This window comes from Moschus berezovskii, chromosome 3 (genome assembly GCF_049115385.1).
Source record: "Moschus berezovskii isolate FMDL1 chromosome 3, NW_MosBer_1.0, whole genome shotgun sequence".
NCBI lineage: Eukaryota > Metazoa > Chordata > Mammalia > Artiodactyla > Moschidae > Moschus > Moschus berezovskii.
Window position 1 is genome coordinate 48,441,770 of NC_142462.1, and position 17,554 is coordinate 48,459,323.

Consider the following 17,554-nt stretch of genomic DNA (forward strand, 5'->3'; position numbering starts at 1 on the left):
TTGTTTTTTAGTTTTGTTTGTACAAACTGAGAGCACAAACTCATGGGTCCCTATGCCAATCTTTCAGTAAACTACTTTTTTTTTATTTCACAAAAGCATAAGTAGTTATATGCTTAAAAATGGAGAAAAAAAATCCTCATTTTTTCCTGAAGGCAATCTGCTTTGTTCCTCATGGATGACCCAGAAAAAGCTCCTAAAACCCAAACTCATTCAAGACTGACTTGTGACTGAAAACTAATTTCATCATTTAAACTATAATTGCATCATTCTAAAGAAAAATTGAACACAGTTGTTCATATGATTTAGTTACACATAACTAGTAAAACTTCCAAATATCTGCTCAAAATTCAATATTACCTCAGGAAAAAAGCTTCAGTTAGATGTTAATCTCAGTTGTGATACCTATAATCTAAACACTTTGTATTTACCACATAAATCAGTTCAACATATCCTGCTACAAGTTGTCCACTGCCCCTTCCTTTTAAATTAAATGCCTTATTAATAGTGGTTTGAGCATTGTCTCAACTGAAATCTTTGATAGTTGTCACCGTAAACAGAAAGTCATGGGTCAGATGTTAATTTTAGAACTGAATATCTTTATATAGGCTTATTAATTTAATAGCCAGCATGTGTTTAATGAACATCTATTATGTGTAAGAAATTATGTCTATAAATTATTTTGTCTTACTACCAGTAAGAAAGGTAAAAATTCATGTTATTCTAATATTAATTCATATATTGGGCTTACAGAATGGAGGTCACTCCAATGACCTCATGTTTAGCCCATTGTCAGAAATCTGAAACTAAATCAGTCTGCACTGACAGGAAACACCTGTCAAAGAATCCTAATGGACATAGTTCACCATCCTCCAACTCAGATAAGGTAGCTCACCTCACCTGAGAAAATAGGACCTGCTAGTCTTAAAGGGAAATGACTGAACTCTTGACCAATCATGCTGTATCTCCAGTCTGCCTCTTCTGAGGAATTCTTCTGTAGAATTTGCTCTTGCCCAAAATCCCCAGATAAAAGCACTCCACTGCTTGTGAGGCTCTGTAGTCCTCTATCCATGAGCTGTTTTCTGTTGAATGAAAGACATCAAACTCATTACTAAATGTGTTAACTTTGTCATTTGACAATCCCAAGTATCGTAACTAATAAGATAGAGAGTAAATGAAATGATTCATCTATTTCATTTAAATACCCATTGTGATTAATACCCAGAGAAATCTCAACAGCTCAGTAATAACATAGCCAGCAAAATTTCCAAATTTCTACTCAGAATTCCTGATGAATTCTGTATTATGTCAGGAATAAAGCTTCAGTTAGATGCTAATCTCTTGTGATACCTATAGCCTAAGCACTTGACTCTATTTACCACATAAATCAGTTCAACATATCCTGCTACAATATGTCCCCTGTCCTAATAAAATAGATAAATTTAAAAACCTTCAAATATTTTTTAAACTGATTGCCGAAGTTTCTGTAACTGTTTCTCTTAAGATTTCCCTATGGCTGACTTGCTAGTATTTGAACCCTTTGTCTGTTAAGCACCCCCTTCAAGAGAAAGCCTTCTTTCTTTCTCCTGATTTATCGAAGGAACTTTCTGAAACGGTTTTCATGATTGTGTATCCCCTTCCTCCATCATTCTCCTATCATTTCACTCCACCATCTCTGTCAGATATAACCAACAAAGTCTTTGCCTTGGAGAAAGAGGGAAACTAGGTATCACCTGAAGTAAGTGGAAGCTGGGATCCTCCTAAGGTGGAACAGAAACATCCAACAGAAACATCACTGTCAAGCTCGTAGGTTCTGTTGCCAGTGAAGTTATTACTGAGCTGTTGAGATGTCTCTGGGATACTTATCACAATGGGTATTTAAATGTAATAGATGAATCATTTCATTTACTTTCTTAAAACCAACATTTTTACAGATAGGATACCCTAATATTGAAATAGATAATATTGTTATTGTTTTCTAGAAGTTTATATAAATGGTTATGGTCAACATTTTGCTTCTATATATATAGCAATTTTACTTATGAAATTTTAAGCTAAGAAAACACAGAATCTTGAAACCTGAAATAAACTTGCTTTTGAACATTTCCAAAGAATGAATTATCTTATGTCTTTTTAATACTCTTTTAATGAATATTTATTGTGATTTTAAAAGTAATCCATGCTCAGGGTACACAAAAATAATTGATTAATAATGAGAAAAGTAAAAGGCTTCATCTCCATAACTCCTTTGTCTCTAAGAATATCCACTGTTGACTGTTCCAAGGGTACCCTTAAGAAAATATCAATGAGTTGACAAGCATATACATATGTGTATTGTAGAGGAAGGTACTCTGATCATCAGTCAGGATATCTGGCTGGGTCTGAAAATTAAACTGACACAAACAGATTGACAGCAGAAAAGTATATTAATTTATTTATTTTATGTGACACGAGAGCCTGCATGAGGAAATGAAGTCCCAAAGGAATAGTTAGACTTGAGCATTTTATGCCAGGTTTGGTGAACTGCACGGCAGTGGAGGAATCTGATGACTTACAAAACGTGAGGCTATTGCAGTAAACAGAGGGAAACAGTAAGGCCTGTTAGTTAGGACTCTTCTCAGCATCCCTTTGTCTTCAGAGATACAGATGCTGCTTCCCTCTAGGTATAGGTAGAGTTCCTCACATGTGACTGTTTCTTGGCCTGATTCAGGGAAGAAGTATGATGGACTGGAGGTCACAAAGACTTTCCTGCTTCTGCCATTTTGTCAAAGTCCTTCAGCTTAAGGTATTTAATATGTCAAAGTGTCATATTTTGGAGCCCCATCAATATATATGTATGTGGGTTTATCCGTCATAGTCACCTGTCCTTATTAGCACACAGATAACTACCTCATGAACTGATTTCTACAAAAATTAGCTTGACTTAACCTTTCTGCTACAAGTGCACATTTAGTTTGGTTTCATTGTTTTTGCTAGCGTCATCAATACTGCAGTAAACCACCTGGTATCTTTGAATACTTGTGCAAGTTGCTGGAAGTGAATTTTCTGGGTCAAATTTTCTATGCACTTAAAACTTTGCTAAGATTACTAAATTAGTGTCTGAAAGATTGAAACAATTTACATGTCTACCAGGACTGTCTGAGCGTGCCTGTTTACCCATACTCTCATCAACGCTGGATATGATCAAGCTAAGTTTTGTTTGATTTAATTCTGTCATGAATTGAAAAAAAAAAGATTCTGCACTGTTGCGGTGTTCTCTTTTCCTTATATGCTACTGTTAAGGAAAGGTTATGTAGCTAGAATCAATGGTCAAATGTTGGATAAGTAAATTAGAATAGTCCTGATGCTTTTCTGTGTTGTTAATCTGAAAGAGTGAAGTGAAGGGAGGAAGGAGAAACACCCAATTGCATTTGACTGTGCTAGGTTGGAAAATATTCAAGGCACATAGAATGTGGAGACAAGCTCTAAAAACTAAGCTTATCTTTTGTTCCACAAATGTACTGTAATATGCACTAGTCAAAATAAAATCTGTCTTGGAGAGCATTGAAATTTTCAGCAGCAATAATTATCTCTGTGTATTTCATTTTCTATTTTGGGAAAAGCTTATGATGCATGCAGAGTGTACATCTGAGTTTCACAGATGTGATCTAAATTACTCAGATGCCAAGCCCTTTTATTTGGCCACTGCTGGGTCGATTGCCAGACATAGAAAAGAACAGAGTGACATGAGTTTTCAAAGAGTTTGAAACTGAATTGAGCTTACAGTCTAGCTTTGCCTTTGAAGACACTATGTAATGCAGTGAAACTCTACTCAAAGTGTAAGGAGAATGTTTACTACTTCCTATTCTGTGTCGTAATCAAAGAAAATAAATAGCAAAAATGCTCTGACAAACATTAAGTTCAGTTCATTTCAGTTGCTCAGTTGTGACCAACTCTTTGCGACCCCATGGATCACAGCACGCCAGGCCTCCCTGTCCATCACCAACGCAACTAATCAAAGTAATTGACCTATTCTCATTACTTAAAAAAAATAATAAAAGAATTCTAACACAAAAATATGTGTACCTACATAACTAGAGAACAGTAACAATAAAAGAAACATAAAAGTTTTTCATTGATGTACAATTACTGCCGTGTATAGCTACTCTACCAAAGAATATTGAGTTAAAAGAAATAGTCAAGATTCAGATTTTGTTCAAGTTTTATCAAGTGTAACTGATATATAAAAAATTATATTACTTTGGCCATGTAACTATTACATTAAATTATTTATCTAATAACTTTCAGTTCAGTTCAGTTGCTCAGTCGTGTCCGACTCTTTGTGACCCCATAAATCACAGCATGCCAGGCGTCCCTGTCCATCACCAACTCCCCGAGTTCACTCAAACTCATGTCCATTGAGTCGGTGATGCCATCCAGCCATCTCATTTTCTGTCATCCCCTTCTCCTCCCACCCCCAATCCTTCCCAGCATCAGAGTCTTTTCCAGTGAGTCAACTCGTTGCATGAGGTGGCCAAAGTATTGCAGTTTCAGCTTTAGCATCAGTCCTTCCAATGAACACCCAGGATTGATCTCCTTTAGAATGGACTGGTTGGATCTCCTTACAGTCCAAGGGACTCTCAAGAGTCTTCTCCAGCACCACAGTTCAAAAGCATCAATTCTTCGGCGCTCAGCTTTCTTCACAGTCCAACTCTCACATCCATACATGACCACGGGAAAAACCATTGCCTTGACTAGACGGACCTTTGTTGGCAAAGTAATGTTTCTGCTTTTTAATATACTATCAAGGTTGGTCATAACTTTCCTTCCAAGGAGTAAGCGTCTTTTAATTTCATGGCTGCAATCAGCATCCACAGTGATTTTGGAGCCCAAAAAAATAAAGTCTGACACTGTTTCCACTGTTTTTCCACCTATTTCCCATGAAGTGATGGGACCAGATGCCATGATCTTAGTTTTCTGAATGTTGAGCTTCAAGCCAACCTTTTCACTCTCCTCTTTCACTTTCCTCAAGAGGCTTTTGAGTTCCTCTTCACTTTCTGCCATAAGGGTGGTGTCATCTGCATATCTGAGGTTATTGATATTTCTCCCAGCAATCTTGATTCCAGCGTGTGCTTCTTCCAGCCCAGCATTCCATATGATGTACTCTGCATATAAGTTAAATAAGCAGGGTGACAACATACAACCTTCACGTACTCCTTCTTCTATTTGGAACCAGTCTGTTGTTCCATGTCCAGTTCTAACTGTTGCTTCCTGACCTGCATACAGGTTTCTCAAGAGGCAGATATAGATTTCCATATTTTTACATTCTAAATTTTTTCACTTATTCTGATTTTGAAAATCCAAAATTCTTGGGATAATTTTGCGGATAATTATTGTTTTCAATAAAATTGAGAAATTCAAGTTACTTTTACCACACTCTGGTAAAAGTAAAAACACAGATACCTTTTCAAGTAGTTGGGTCCAGTTTAACAAAATTCATAGTCAATTTGCTCAAATTATTGGTTAACTAAAGCAAAATTTGGCTGATTTGTTTTGAAGGCCCTTTTAATGAATATAACTGACTAGTTCATCCAAGACTGAAAAATCAACTTAAATTATACCATTCTACAGTCTCCTCCCTATGACTTCCATGACTCCAAACTGAGTCATAAAGTTAGTTGGTTCTTCACTTTATATAATATAATTGCAACTTTTGTTCCATTATTATCTCTTCTTTCTGAGTGTGATCTGTCTTGTGTTTAGACTTCCACTGCTTTCCACAATTATCTCCCTGTTTCTTAGTCTTTTCTTACAAATTGTGTACTGCATACTAATGCAAGATTAATATATTTTTTAAAAAGACTATTTTTTAGAGCAGTTTTAGGTTTACAACAAAATTGAGAAGGTGATATAGAGAGTTCACATATGCTCCCTGCCCCACACATACACAACCTCCTCCATTATCAACACCACATAAAAAAATGGTATATTTGCTATCGAGGCTGAACCTGCATTCACACATTACTATCACCCAAGTCCATTAGGGCTCAGTCTTGGTGCTGTACCTTCTGTGAGTCTGAGCAACTGTCTAATGACATACATCCATCATTATGCATATTTTACAGAGTGTTTTCATTGTCCTAAAATCCTCTGTTTTGCCTATTCATCCCTCCCTTCCTTTGTGTCAACCACCAGTCTGTATTATCTCCACAGTCACTTCTTACAGAATGTCATATGGAATTCCATATGGAATCCATACATTGCATATGGAATCCATTCCATATGGAATCATACAATATGTAGCCTTTTCAGATAGGCTCCTTCACTTAGTTAGTTAGTTAGTTCAGTCGCTCAGTCGTGTCTGACTCTTTGCGACCCCATGAATCACAGCACGCCAGGCCTCCCTGTCCATCACCAACTCCTGGAGTTCACTCAAACTCATGTCCATCGAGTCAGTGATGCCATCCAGCCATCTCATTCTCCGTCGTCCCCTTCTCCTCCCACCCCCAATCCTTCCCAGCATCAGAGTCTTTTCCAGTGAGTCATTTCGTTGCATGAGGTGGCCAACGTATTGGAGTTTCAGCCTTAGCATCAGTCCTTCCAGTGAACACCCAGGATTGATCTCCTTTAGAATGGACTGCTTGGATCTCCTTGCAGTCCAAGGGACTCTCAAGAATCTTCTCCAGCACCACACTTCAGTTCAGTTCAGTTCAGTTCAGTCACTCAGTTGTGTCCGACTCTCCGCGACCCCATGAACCACAGCACGCCAGGCCTCCCTGTCCATCACCAACTCCCGGAGTTCATTCATGTTTAAATGTCTTTTCATTTAATAGCTTGATAGCTCATTTCTTTTTAGCACTGAATAATATTTCATTATCTGGGTATAACACAGCTTAGTCATCCACTCACCCACTTAAAGACACTTTGGTGTCTTTACTTCCAAGTTTTCTGGGCTTCCCAGGCAGTGCACAGTGGTAAAGAATCTGCCTGACAATGCAGGAGACACAAGAGATGTGGGTTCTATCCCGAAGTTGGAAAGATCCCCTGGAAAAATAAAGGTACTCCACTCCAGAATTTCTTGCCTGGGAAATCCCATGGACAGAGGAGCCTGGCAGGCTACAGTTCATTGGGTCACAAAAGAGTTGGACACAACTTAACAACTAAAAGACAACAACATCTGAGCTCCTTACTCTGTTCTCTTCATCTCTGTTCTTTCGTCAATCCATGCTGGGTTGAATAGAAATAACTTTATAGAAAGTTTTAAAGGTGGATGACATCAGTTTTCCAACTTGGTTTTTCTCCTTTAATATTGAATTGGCTATTCTGTGTCTTTTGCCTCTCTATATAAATCCTAGAATCAGTTTTGCAATATCCATAAAATAAATCACTGGAATTTCTATTGGATTTGCAACTTGATCTACAGATCAATTTGGGAAAAGCTGACATCTTGACAATATTGAGTCTTATATCCATGAACATTCTCCAATTATTTTTTATTTATCCAATAATTATCCAATTATTTAGTTCTTTGATGATCTCCTTCTCAAGTTTTTCAGTTTTTCTCATCATCTTATATAGATTTTCTTATACATTATCTTCTCATAGAGTTCTTATATGTATTTTGTTAGATATATTTCTAATTATTTCAATTTTGAGGTGCTAATGTAAATGACATTGTATTTTTAATTTCAAATTCTGTTTATTATTGGTATATAGGAAAGCAACTGCTGTTTGTGTATTAACCTTGTATCCTACAATCTGGATATAATTGCTTATCTCTTTCAGAAGTTTTATGAAGATTCTTTCAGATTCTCTGAATTAGATGAGCATGTTAACAGGAACAGTTTTATGTTTTTCTTCTCACTCTATCTTTTATTTCCTTTTTTGCCCTATTTATTAAATAGCAAGGACTTTTAGTACAATGTTGAAAAGCTGAGTTGAGAGGAGACATTCTTGCTTTGTATCTGATCTTAGCGGGAAAGCTTTAAGTTTCCCATCATTGAGTATGATGTTCACTGTAAGATTTTTGTGGATAGTCTTTATCAAGTTGAGAAGGTTCCCGTCTGGCCCTCGTTTGCTGAGAGTTTATCATGAATGGATATTGAGGTTTTTATTTTTTAATATTTTTTTCTGCATCATCATTATTATTAGCATGATCATGTGATTTTTTTTTTTTAGTCTGTTGATGTAATGGATTACAGTAATTTATTTTGGAATGGTGAATCAGCTTTGTATACTTGGAATAAATCCTACTTGGTTATGGGATATAATATATATATAATTATTTTTATGCTTTTTTGGGTTTGATTTGTTAATATTTTCTTGAATATTTGTACCTATGTTCATGAGAAATATTGGTTTATAATTTTCTTGTAATGTCTTTGATTTTTCTATCACAGTAACACTTGCCTCATAAAATGAGTTAGGACTTACTCTCTCTGCTTCTATCCTCTGAAAGAGATTATAGAGAATTAGTATAATTACTTTCTTAAATGTTTGGTAAAATTCACCATTGAACCCATATGAGCCTGGCAATTTCTGTTTTGGAAAGTTATTAATTATTGATTCAATTTATTTAATAAACATAAGCCTATTGAGATAATCTATTTCTCCTTGTATGCGTTTGGGCAGATTCTCTCCATCAAGAAATTGGTCCATTTTATCTAGATTATTAAGTTTGTGGGCAGAGAGTTGTTCGTAGTGTTCCCTTATTATTCTTTTGATTTCTATGAGGTCTAATGGTGTCTTCTCTTTCATTTCTGATATTAGTAATGTGTGTCTGCTTTCTTTTTATCTTAGTTAACCTGGCTAAAGTCCTATTGATTTTATTGACTTTTTTCAAAGAATAGCTTTTGGTTTTGTTGATTACTCTATTGACTTTTCGTCTTCAATTTTGTTATTTTCTGCTCCTATTATTTCTTTTCTTCTGCAGTAAACTTAATTTGCTCTTGTTTTTTCTAGTGTCCTAAACTGGAAACTTACATTGTTGATTTTAAATCTTTTTTTTTCTAATATATGCATTCAGTTTTATACATTTCCAGGAACTGCTTTTGCTGTATCCCACAAATTTTTATAAGTTATATTTTGATTTAGTTCAAAATAGTTTCTAATTTCTCTCAAGATTTTTTCTTTTGCCCATTTGTGGTTTGAGATCAAACATTAATTTCTATTCTTTTAATTTTGTTAAGATGTGTTTTATGGCCCAGAATGTGTTCTATCTCCGAAAATGTTTCACATGAGTTTGAGAAGAATGTGTATTCTTCTGTTTTAGAATGCAGTAATCTATAGATAGGTATCCATTATATCCACTTGATTGATGGTGTTGAGTTCATATGTCCTTACTAAATTTTCTGACCAGTAGATCTGTCCATTTCTGATAGAGGGTATTGAAGTCTCCAACCATGATAGCAGATGAAACTATTTCTCCTTGCAGCTTTATCAGGTTTTACCTCACAAAGTATGGTGTTCTATGGTTACGTGATACACACTGAAAGTTGTTACATCTTATTGGAGAACTGAGCCCTTTGTCATAAGTAATGTACTTCTTTATCCCTGATAACTTTTGAAGTTCTGTCTGAAATTAATGTAACTAATGCTGCTTTATTTTCTTTAGAGATGGTGTGATATATTTCTCTCTATCTATTTATCTTTAATCCATAATTTCTTTATATTTAAAGTGAGTTACTTGTAGACAACAGGTATTGGGGTCAGTCCACTCTGATTTGAAAAGACCCTGATGCTGGGAAAGATTGAGGGCAGGAGGAGAAGGGGACGACAGAGGGTGAGATGGCTGGATGGCATCACCAACTCCATGGACATGAGTTTGGGTAAACTCCAGCGGTTGGTAACGGACAGGGAGGCCTGGCGTGCTGCGGTTCATGGGGTCGCAAAGAGTCAGACATGACTGAGTGACTGAACTGAACTAAACCACTCTGATGATCTGTCTTTTAAATGATACATTTAGACAACTGACATTCTAAGTAATCATTGCTATAATTGAATTATAGCTACCGTATTTGTTACAGTTTTCCATCTGATGCTCCTGTTTTGTCCCTATATGTCTTCCACTTTTTCTGCCTTATTGTCTTGCATGCTGCCATGCTATTCATTAGAGTCTTTAGCATCCTAATCATAGTTGTTTTAAATTCCCAATCTGATGATTCCAACATCTCTGTCTTGTCTGATCCTGACGCTCATTTTGTCTCTTCCAACTGTGTTTTTGCCTTTGGTGTGCCTTTTAATTTTTTGATGGGCAGGGCTGGTGTACTGGACAAAAGACATTTAGGAGGTGAATAGGCCTTTTGTAATGTGATGCTGAGGTATGAGGAAAGGGGAAGCATTTTATAGTTTTCTGACTGAACATCAGTCTTTTCAGTGAAAACATGCCTCTACAATGTGAACTTAACTGTTTTTCAGTTTTTCTCTTCCATCTGTCCTTTAGGAGTGGGACAAAAAGGCTAGAATTGGGTAATTTTCTTCTCCAGATCCCTATTATCTGGTTCTGATAAATACCCTAGGAGGTTAGGCTATGGTTACATGGTTTCTCCTGAAGGCAGGCCTTGGTTAGAAGAACAGAGTGCTCTGATATATTTCAAAATGATTACTTTTCACTTCCCCCTTCAGGAAGCAGAAGGGGATTTTTCTCAGATACTTACTGTGGGAATCTAGTCAAGCTCCAGGAGATAAATCTCAGTACTGTAGCAGTCTCCCATATGCATCCCCCTGGAGTTAATAGATCTCAGATTTGTCGACGCTGACCCTCCAGCAATTCTTCAATGCCAGTTCAGGTTTTCCTTCTCTGGCTCTGGTTGATGTAGTAGTTTCTGCCCCTGAGTCTCTGCTCTGCTTAGCTGGGACTTCCTATATATACTTGTCTGCCTCTCCAATCTTGGGGGCAGAAATTTTCCACGTGTTTTCCATTCTCTTATGGTTCCTAGAAGCACTGATTTTTCACTATCCTAAACTTTTTACTTATTGGTAGCATGGAGTGACAATTTCCAAGCTCCTTATATGTAGAACAAGGCAAGATTAATATTCCTAAAACATTATTTTCTTCACTTCGTTACTTCCCAAAAAAACATTGCACTGGATATTTAGTAGCTATGTTCCAACTGCTTAGGTTGGCATTCAAGGCCCTTCAAAACTTGAAACAAACCTTTCTTTCAAGTGTTATTTCTGCCTACATATTGATAGCTTCCTAATATCCATTTTCCCCTTCAACTTTGGTACATTTTGTCTGAGCACTTTCTCACCTGATATAATCATTACATCTCCCAGTCACTTCTGTAGCTGTAGATGTAGCCATGAGGCTAAATTTTGTCCTGTCAGTTGTTTGCAGAAGAGTGCCATGGGGTGTCTATGGCAGCTCCTTAAAGATTAGTTATATGCAGAAATTAAATCCAATGGATAAATGTATCCCTTTTGCTCTGCTGCATTTTCTTTTTCTATCCTTCCTTCCTTCATTTTGTTCTAGGCATTGTTCTATATGCTAGAGAGCAAAATAGTAAAAACTTAGTGCTCACATTCAGCTTATATCCTAGTGCTTTTTAGAATTTAATGTGATGGTTGGAGATCCAGCAGTCACATGATACCAGAAAGAAAATTTAAGGATAGAAATTATGTGTTCAGAGAAGAAAAACAGGACAGAAATCATGGGCTTTAATAACTTCATGAAACATTAACTGGAACCATAATCCCAACCACATGTGTCACAACTTCTAAACTTCTTTCACCCTAGGCCATAAACTCTTCTGTGTTTAAGCCTCTTTGAGTCTCCAAAACTAGTAACCAAAACTCAACATTCCTGATATTCAATTTTCAAAGAATACCTCACATTCCCCTCTGCAGTCTTCGTATTATTAGTTACCTTTTCATTTGTAAATTTTAGTCCTTTGACTTTACTCTAAATAACCTAAAAAAAAAGTAAAAGGTTTATTCAGTCTTGGGATTCCTCAAGGCAAAATGTAAAAGTAATATTGTAATCAATATTTAATAAGAAAATGAAAGAACATGTGGTTTTGCTACGTGATTACGGTAGTTGAATATTGAAGTAGTAAGATTTTTCTCTGGGTTTCTGCTTATATTTTACATTAGATAATGTCTAGTTAAGAGTTTTCTAATCTAACAGGTGTTCTTTCAGTTCAGTCAAGATACTAGTGTCTATTTTATAGCAGGCAGGAAATAGAGTAACATAATTTATTCCCTCAATGATCTTACAGATCAAAAGGAGAAATGGATATTTAACAAATAATTATAATAAAGAATAAAAAGTATTACATTAGATGGAGTAAAGGGTTTAGTGGAACAGAGAACTGGGAAACCATATGTGTTAGATGAGAAAAGAGCTCTTTGAAGACGTGATACATAAGCTGAAATCCAACAGTGAGTATTTTTAGCATTTTGATTCAGATCTGACATGCAATAACACCAGATGCAACACAGTTCATGTGGCTACAGAAATCCAAAAAATACAAGCATGTCCCCAGGCAAAGTTCATGCTGAGAAAAAAAGTGAAAGAGAAAAAGAAGGAAAGAGAAAGGAAGGAAATGTCACTAAGGATATATAAAAGGTTAAGTTGGAAATGTTTTAGATTAAGAAAGAGAAGGCAGGGAAGGAGAAAAGGGGAAGAAGAGAAAGATAGGAGAAATAGGAAGAGAAGAAGGGCAGGAGGAGGAGGAAAAAAAGGAGAGAAAAGGAGAAAGAGGAGGAGGAGGAGACACCTCTGAGAGAGCCTTGATACAAGTCAATCTGAGGACAAAGTCCAGACATGAGAGTCTTCAATCTCTTCCAGATCTATGAGTGATTGTCTAGATATTTTTACTCACAAAAATACGCTTTTTGAATTAAGAAACATACATTTTTAAAAACTTCATAAGGTATAGTTGATATAGTTCACATAAAATAACTTGGATACTTGTAGGTGTACAATTCGATGAGTTTTAACCTATATATTCATCCATGAAGCCATCAACACAGCCAAGTTAATGAACGTATGTAACCCTCAAAAGTCTTACATATGTTCCATTGACAAGTGTTCCACTGTAATCCTTTACCCCTGCCATTCCTTCCATCCCTCACCCTTGTTTGTAATTTCCTTTCTGTAGATTCATTTGCATTTTCCAGAATACTATATAAACAGAATCATACAGTACATACTATCATGTTTCACTTGAAATCATCATTTGGATCATTGCTCAAGTTGTTGCAGGTATCAATAGAGCATTCCTTTTATTGCTGAGTAGTGATCAGTTGTGTAGATGTATTATACTATGATGTGTTTTTGTACTCACCTTTGAAGGCTTCTTGGGTTTTTCTAGCTTATGACTATTAAAAATACAGCTGCTATAAACATTCTTATACAAGTATTTGTATAGATAGAAGCTTTCATTTCTCTAAGGTTAAATGCCTAGGAATGGAATGACTAGATTATGTAATAGGTATATGTTAGTAATTTTAAGAAGCTGACAAACTGTTTGCAAAGTGGTCGTACTGTTTCACGTTCCCACTAGCAGTTCACAAGAGTTCCACTTGCTCCACACTCTCCCGAACACTTGATCTTTTAAATTTTAAACATGCTAGTAGATGACTAGTGATGATTTCTTTGTGGTTTTAGTCTTCATTTTCTCAGTGGCTGATGACATTGAGCATATTTTCATGTGCTTCTTTGATGAAGTATCTTTTCAAATATTATGACTATTTCTATTGAACTATTTTTTTTATTATTGAGTTTTGAGAGTTCTTTATTCCAAATACAAATTGTTGATTCTTAGTAGGAAATATTTCAACAAATATTTGCCTGCCTTAAGTGAAAAGAGAAATATTTAGGAGATTTTGTGTTTATTTAAAATAATGCAAAACAGGAAAGCAACAATAAATTTGAAAAGTGTTTATTAGAAATAATATATAAATATATATTTGTCTATACATATATATGTGTGTTTGTGCATCAGTGAATACAAACAAACCAAAAGAAAAGTCATTGAGCCAGTAAATTAAGTCTATCATTAAAATAAAAACACCAGAGGCAAGAAGTGACAAGCTGCTGTATTAAGAGCTGTCTCATCCTCTTGCTTCTTGCAGCTCTTCTCTCCACTCATTTCTGACTGATCATGGATAGTGGCCCACAGTTTACATCATTAGCTATTAATGATTTGGTTAAAATTTCCGGTTACTCAATCCACACAGCCTTCTAAAGATCCATTTTAAGCTCCTATTAAAGACTATGCAGGAAGAAGATTTACTATTTATGGAACAACCTTGAACATATTTTCTGGCAGGCATCTTCAGAGGCAAAAGTTGCATCAGCAGCAGTTCCACAATTTCAGTGCTTAATCTTACTAACTAGCCTAAATGATAACTCTTCAACAAGCAATTGATAAGCATGCTTTGCTGATGGCTAATCTAATCATTTACTGGGAAAACAGGAAAAAAAAAAAAAACCTGAGATAGTAGTTTGTTCCCTCCCTAGGGCACAAAACAATATCAATAACATAGTTACCAAAGGAAAACATATTCATTCAGATAGTTTTATAAATCATTTCCTTCCTAATATAAAAATTAAAAGGTCAATAAATGTTTTTATTACAAAGAAATTCAATTTGGCATCCTGCTGCACAACACCCTAATAAAATCAGTAAAAGTATGTTTGCATGAGGAAATTTAAAATTTCATAAATTTAACTGAGAAAAATATGTATATTGACAAACTAGTCTGGGGTTCCCATTGTTAAAATTAAAAGTTTCCAAATCTGAACTTCACAATATTATTCCAGTTTATATTCCACTTTTCAGGTTTGTGCAAAATAATGAGTATATATATTCAGAAATCCTTATAGCAAAATTCAGACTTAAAGTGAAGAAAGTAGGGAAAACCACTAAACCATTCAGGTATGACCTAAATCAAATCCCTTACTATTAAACAGTGGAAGTGACAAATAGATTCAAGACATTTGATCTGATAGGCAGAGTGCCTGAAGAACTATGAATGGAAGTTCATGACATTGTACAGGAGGCAGGGGTCAAGACCATCCCCAAGAAAAATAAATGTAAAAAGGCAAAATGGTTGTCTGAGGAGGGCTTACAAAGAGCTGAGAGAAGAAGAGATGCTAAAAGCAAGGAGAAAAGAAAGTGAAAGTGAAAGTTGCTCAGTCGTCTTCAGCTCTTTGCGACCCCATAGACTATACAGCCCATGGAATTCTCCAGGCCAGAATAACAGAGTGAGTAGCTCTTCTATTCTCCAGGGGATTGTCCCAACCCAGGGATCGAACCCAGGTCTCCTGCATTGCGGGTAGATTCTTTACCAGCTGAGCACCAGGGAAGCCCTGGTGGGAAGCCACCAAGGAAGGCAAAGGAGAAAAGAAAAGATATACCAGTTTGAATGCAGAGTTCCAAAGAAATGCAAGAAGAAATAGGAAAGCCTTCCTCAGTAAATCAGTGCAAAGACATAGAGGGGGGAAAAAAAAAAAGAATGGAAACACTAGAGATCTCTTCAAGAAAATTAGGGAGACCAAGGGAACATTTCTTGCAAAGATGGGCACAATAAAGGACAGAAATGATATGGACCTAACAGAAGCAGAAGATATTAAGAAGAGGTGGCAAGAATACAGAGAAGAACTATACAAAAAAAGACCTTCATGACCCAGATAACCACGATGGTGTGATCACTCTCCTAGAGCCAGACATCCTGGAATGCAAAGTCAAGTGGGCCTTAGAAAACCTCACAATGCACAAAGCTAGTGGAAGTGATGGAATTCCAGCTGAGCTATTTCAAATCCTAAAAGATGATGCTGTGAAAGTGCTGCACTCAATATGCCAGCAAATTTGGAAAACTCAGCAGTGGCCACAGGACTGGAAAAGGTCAGTCTTCATTCCAATCCCAAAGAAAGGCAATTCCAAAGAATGTCCAGACTACCCAACTGCACTCATTTCACATGCTACGAAAGTAATGCTCAAAATTCTCCAAGCCAGGCTTCAACAGTATGCAAACCGTGAACTTCCAGGTGCTCAAGCTGGTTTTAGAAAAGGCAGGGGAACCAGAGATCAAATTGCCAACATCCGCTGGATCATTGAAAAGCACAGGAGTTCCAGAAAAACATCTACTTCTGCTTTATTGACTATCCCAAAGCATTTCACTGTGTGGATCATAATAAACTATGGAAAAGTCTTAAAGAGATGGGAATACCAGACCACCTTACCTGCCTCCTGAGAAATCTGTATGCAGGCAAAGAAACAACAGTTAGAACCAGACATGGAACAACAAACTGGTTCCAAATTGGGAAAGGAGTATGTCAAGGCTGTATATTGTCACCGTGCTTATTTAACTTCTATGCAGAGTACATCATGAGAAATGCTGGACTGGATGAATCACAAGCTGGAATCAAGATTGCTGGGAAAAATATCAATAACCTCAGATATGCAGATGACACCACCCTTATGGCAGAAAGTGAAGAACTAAAGAGTCTCTTGATAAAGTGAAAGAGGAGAGTGGGAAATGTTGGCTTAAAACTCAACATTCAAAAAACAAAGATCATGGCATCTGGTCCCATCACTTCACGGCAAATAGCTGGGGAAACAATGAAAACAGTGAGACTTTATTTATTTAATTATTTATTTTTTGAGCTCTAAAATCACTTAGATGGTGACTGCAGCCATGACATTAAAAGATGTTTGCTCCTTTGAAGAAAAGCTATTGCCAACCTAGACAGCATTTTAAAAAGCAGTGACATTACTTTGCCAACAAAGATTTGTGTAGTCAAAGCTATGATTTTTTCCAGTAGTCATGTATGGATGTGAGAGTTGGACTATAAAGAAAGCTTAGCTCCAAAAAATTTATGTTTTTGAACTATGGTGTTGGAGAAGACACTTGAGAGTCCCCTGAACTGCAAGGAGATCAAGCCAATCAATCCTAAAGGAAATCAGTCCTTAATATTCACTGGAAGGACTGATGTTGAAGCTTAAACTCCAATACTTTGGCCACCTGATGCAAAGAACTGACTAATTGGAAAAGACCCTGAGGCTAGGAAAGATTGAAGGCAGGAGGAAAAGTGAATGACAGGATGAGGTGGTTGGATTGCATCACCAACTCGATGGACATGAGTTTGAGCAAGCATTTGGAGTTGGAGATTGACAGGGAATCCTGGCGTGCTGCAGTCCATGGGAACACAAAGAGTCGGACACGACTGAGCAACTGAACTGAAGTGATTAAATAAACAAATGAAAGAGACGTAGATGTGTCACAGTGCTGTTCACTCCTTCAGTGTAAGTTACTGCTAGTGTTTGATGCGTGTGCTTCTGTCTAGCATTTCACTAGCCTAGATTCTGTTTTTTAGTCCTGTTTTTAGTTTTGTCTATGTAAACCAAAGAAAAACTGAGCTACCTCTTGAAATATCTCTACTTACTTTTCATTAAAATCTTGATATCAAAACTTTTCACAATGTCAGTAAAATATTATTGTCACACCAAGTAGATAAGAAACCAAATGCACTCTTCTAAAAAAAAATTACCAAATGCACACTTCTAAAGATTAATATCCATAAAAACCTGAAATTGCATTCTTGGAGCAACCTTAACAATAGTAATGT